Source organism: Orycteropus afer, unplaced genomic scaffold (genome assembly GCF_000298275.1).
Source record: "Orycteropus afer afer isolate SDZICR_OR568_19922 unplaced genomic scaffold, OryAfe1.0 scaffold00575, whole genome shotgun sequence".
NCBI classification, from domain to species: Eukaryota; Metazoa; Chordata; class Mammalia; order Tubulidentata; family Orycteropodidae; genus Orycteropus; species Orycteropus afer.
In genome coordinates, this window is record NW_006922162.1 from 824,897 (window position 1) to 829,804 (window position 4,908).

The following is a 4,908-nucleotide window of genomic DNA, read 5'->3' on the forward strand; positions in this document are numbered from 1 at the left end:
TCTTTTTTTTTTTTTTAATGTTTAGTGATTGCTTTAAAATGTAATTTTGAAGTCACAAGTAAGATGGTGGCATGAGTCACATCCTGTATCTACAAGAAAACATAATAATAATAATAATAATAATAGTAATAATAGAGCAGGAACTATCAAAACTAACTTTGTTAGAACTCTGGAAACTAGTTAAAGGTTACAACAATTAAGTGAATATTGAGTCAAGAAAAAAGCAATATCTTAACAGTAGAAAAATGTTTGTTTTATATGCACTCTGGCTTGATAGAGGTAACTTAAAATGGCAATGGTGGCCTGCACTCTCAGAGAAAGACTTCTCTCTGGTGCTAGATGGAGTAGAACAGACTTTAGTGAGAAATTACTATGTGTGCCTCTTCTAACCTGTCTGGGGGATGCCTTAAGGACTGAAGAAAGGTACTACTCATAGTTTGTTTTGTCTCAGATCTCACAGAGAACTGAAGGTCAAGGAACAACCTGCTAAGGTGTTGTTACATAGGCATCACAGGCATCTCAAGACTGGGAAAAAGAAATCAGGGAGAGACTTTCTTTCAGGAATTAAGACTTTCAAAAGCATCATGTTAATGGAGGAATTAAAATGGCCACACCAATGCCTGAAGAAAGACACTTGCTCTGAAATTATCTGAGAAAATCATGCTTTTACTTCAGGGGGATTTCTAGCCTTGGAGCAAGTCTCATAGAGTGTTAAAGGAGAATCTGGGCACAATGCCAGTTTGCAAAGACTGGGAGAGAATGTTGTGTTTATTCTCTGGAATTCAAGGGAATCTCTTTCAAAACACAGGGTGAATATAAGTTAAGGAACAGAGACTTCAGTATCTGTACACATTCAATAAAGCAGTCTTTGTAAAAATAGGGGAAGTCACTAAATAGGCACATTACGATGGTATTCAACAATTAAATACATGGGGAAAAAAAAAAAACAAAGAATCATGGAGAATGGGAATAATCTGATTTCTGGTGTTACCACATTATAATATTCAAGTATACAAAGAAACAGTAAAGGATAGCCCATTCAAGAGATGAAAATGAAGTGGCACAAACCATCCCCATGGAAAACTAGATAATGCATTTACTTAATGTAGACTTTAAAACAATAGTATTATATATATTCAAAGACCTGAAGGAAAGCATGGACAAAGAACTAAAGGAAATCAGGTGAATGATACATGAACAAAACAAAAATATAAAGATACAGAAATTATTAAAAAGAACAAAATAGAAATAGTGGAGTAAATGCTGCCATTTTGGTCTCACATGGTTGCTTGTTCTGAGGAGCAACCTCATGAGGGTTATTGTTAACTTTATAGGCCTCTCTGCTGTTTGGCTGCAAGGTGATCCCTGGGGATGGGTTCAGTTTCAGATTTAAAGAGTATCTAAGGACCATGATCTCGGGGGTTTCCACCAGTTTCTATCAGACCTGTAAGTTAGGCTATCAGGCACCATCTAGTTATTTTGGTCTCACAGTAGTAGAGGCTATGTTTTGCATGGTCTATTAGATCTTGGGACTAATTATTTCCTTGAGTCTTATTTTCTTCACTCTACTTTCTTTCAGATAAGGAAAAACTAATACTTACATCTTGGACAGTTGCTAGCTAGCTTTTAAGCCCCATTGGCTACTCAGTACAGTAGAATGTAGAATGTTGTCTTTGTGAACTATATGCTGGCAATTAAGAGCTGTCCCCTGAAACCGTGGATCTAAGCCTACAACCTCAAGACTTATGTTGTCCAACTGTTTGGTTATGGATAAGATATTTTCATAAATTTTCCCCTGTTAGCTCTAATATGTTGTTGTTGTTATGTGCCATCAAGTTGGACCCAACTCGTAGTGACATCTCCTTGGGTTTCTGAGGCGTATCACTACAGAAGTAGATTGCCCCATCTTCCTTCTGAGGAGTGGCTGGGGGGTTTGAACTCCCAGCCTTCTGGTTAGTAGTCAAGTACCTAAGACACTATGCTACCAGAGCTCCTAGCTCTGATATACACATGGATATATTCACAGCACATACAAACACTTATATAGAAATATCCTCTACCAAATCTATATATGGTTATGGATGTAGTCCCATTTGCCTACCTATACTTGTTAAGCTTGCCTGTCCACCTATGTAATCACTTACAGATTATTGTTTGTCATTACTGATTGTTCTGGTTATCTAGTTTGCTCTGACAAGAATATACCACAAATGGGATGGCTTGAACAAACAGGAGTTTATTCTCTTAGAAGTCCGAGTTCAAAATGCCACACTCTAGGGGCTGTGTGAAAGCCTCTCCACCTCGGGCTTCAGCTCTGCCTCTTGCTCTTGGCTGACTGAAGCTAGAGGCATCTCTTCACTCAGGCAGCTACTGGCTGCTGAGGCTAACAAGCCCAAAGTTGAGAAATAAAATGGCACAGTCCTGATGTTACCAAACCACATGGCAGGCCATTAATTGAAGTCCATTGTAAGTCCCAAGGTAGCAGTGCATGGTAGACTGTGAACAACAACACAGCTACATGCAGGGTTCAAGCGTGGGATAAGCTAGAGACCATTCTCAAAAAGCTTTTTCTTATATACAGGAAGCAGACCACATACCAAAGCAGCTATTTAGCTGCTCCAATAGATTCTACCATGGAGTTAATTACCAGTCTCATCATGGGGCATAACAACATTCAGCTGCCCAGCCACTCAACCCGCCCCAGCCAAGTTGACACACAAACATAATCACCACACTGATATTGCGGTATTTTTATGTATTAGTATTACCTTTATTGTCTGTAACTCTTGTGAACTTCCCAGTGTCTTCCTTTGCCTTAGCGATAATGTTCTAATCCCCCACCCTTATTGTATAGCAGCTTTCCTTTAACTAAAATTAATACATATCTGTTATCTAGTTGTAAACAAAGAAGAAGTACCGGTAGTTGGAAAATATGGTATTTCTGTAAGAAATGACATTGTAGATAGCATGATAAAATCTTGCAAGACCAACAACTTATTAATTGCAAATACCTTTTTTTCCCAACAATATAAATGGCAACTATACATGTGAACTTTTCCAGATGGAACACACAGAAATCAAATTGACTACATTTGTAGAAAGAGGGATTCAGAAACTAAATATCAGCCAAAACAAGGCAAGTAGCTAATGGTGGAACAGATAATCTATTGCTCACACATAAATTAAAGTTGAAGCTGAAGAAAATTAAAACAAATGTGCAAGAGTCAAAATATGACCTTGAGTATAGCCCACTTGAATTTAGAGACAATCTGCAGAATAGATTTGATGTATTGAACACCAGTGACCGAATACCAGATGAATTGTGAGATGACATTAAGAACATCATACATGAAGAAAGCAAAAGGTCATTCAAAAGAGAAGAAGGAAGAAAATAACAAAATGGGTGTTAGAAGAGACTCTGAAACTTGCTCTTGAGTGGAAAATAGCTAAAGCAAAAGGGGGAGATGTTGAAATAAAACAGCTGAATAGAAGATCTCAAAGGGCAGCTGGAGAAGACAAAGTAAAGTATTATAATGAAATGTAGAAAGCCTAGAATTAGAATACCAAAACAGAAAAACACACTCAACATTTTTTAAGCCGAAAGAACTGAAAAAAAAAAAAAAAAAAATCAAGCCTCAAATTGCAATACTGAGGGATTAGATGGGTAAAATACTGAACGATGCAGAAAGCATCGAAAGAAAATGGAAGGCATACACAGGGCCATTGCACCAAAAAGAACTGGTCAACATTCAGTTATTTCAGGAGGTAGCATATAATCAAGAACCAATGGCACTGAAGGAAATGTTCCAAGCTGCACTGAAGAAATTGACAGAAAACAAGGCTCCAGGAATTGGCAGAATACTCATTGAGATGTTTCAATAAATGTATGGAGCTCTGGAGATGCTTAGTCATCTACGCTAGGAAATTTGGAAGACAACTGCCTGGCCAACTGAGTAGATCCATATTTATGCCCATTCCAAAGAAAGGTGATCCAACACACTGTGGAAGTTATCAAACAATATCATTAACATTACACCCAAATAAAATTTTGTTGATAATAATTCAAAAACAGTTGCAGCAGTATACTGACAAGGAACTTGCAGAAATGCAAGGTGGGTTCAGAAGAGGATGTGGAATGCAGGATATCATTGCTGATGTCAGATGGATCTTAGCTGAAAACAAAGAATACCAGAATGATGTCTGCTTGTGTTTTATTGACTATGAAAAGGCATTTGACTGTGTGGATCATAACAAATTATGGATAACATTGCAAAAAATGGGAATTGCCGAACACTTAATTGTGCTCGTGAGAAACCTGTGCATAGACCAGGAGACTGTTGTTCTAACAGAACAAGGGGATACTGCATGGTTTAAAATCAGGAAAGGAGTGCATCAGGGTTGTATCTTTTCACCATACTTACTCAATCTGTATGCTGAGCAGATAATCAAAGAAGCTGGACTATATGAAGAAGAACATGGCATCAGGATTGGGGGTAGAATCTTTAACAATCTGTGATATTCAGATGGCACAACCTTGCTTGCTAAAAGTGAAGATGACTTGAAGCACTTACTAATGAAGATTAAAGACTACAGTCTTCAATATGGAGTACACTTTAACAAAGAAAAAGCAAATCCTCAGAACTGGACGCATAAGCAGAATCACAATAAATAAATAAATGATTGAAGTTCTCAAAGATTTCATTTTACTTGGATTCACAATCAACACTCATGGGTGCAGCAGTGAAGAAATCAGACATCATATTGCACTGCTAACAATGGCCTCTCTAAAGGGCTGAAGAGCAAAGATGTCACTTTGAAGACTAAGGTATGCATAACCCAGGGTATGGTATTTTCAGCAGCGTCAATGCATGTGAAAACAGGACAATTAACAAGGAAAACTGAAGAAGA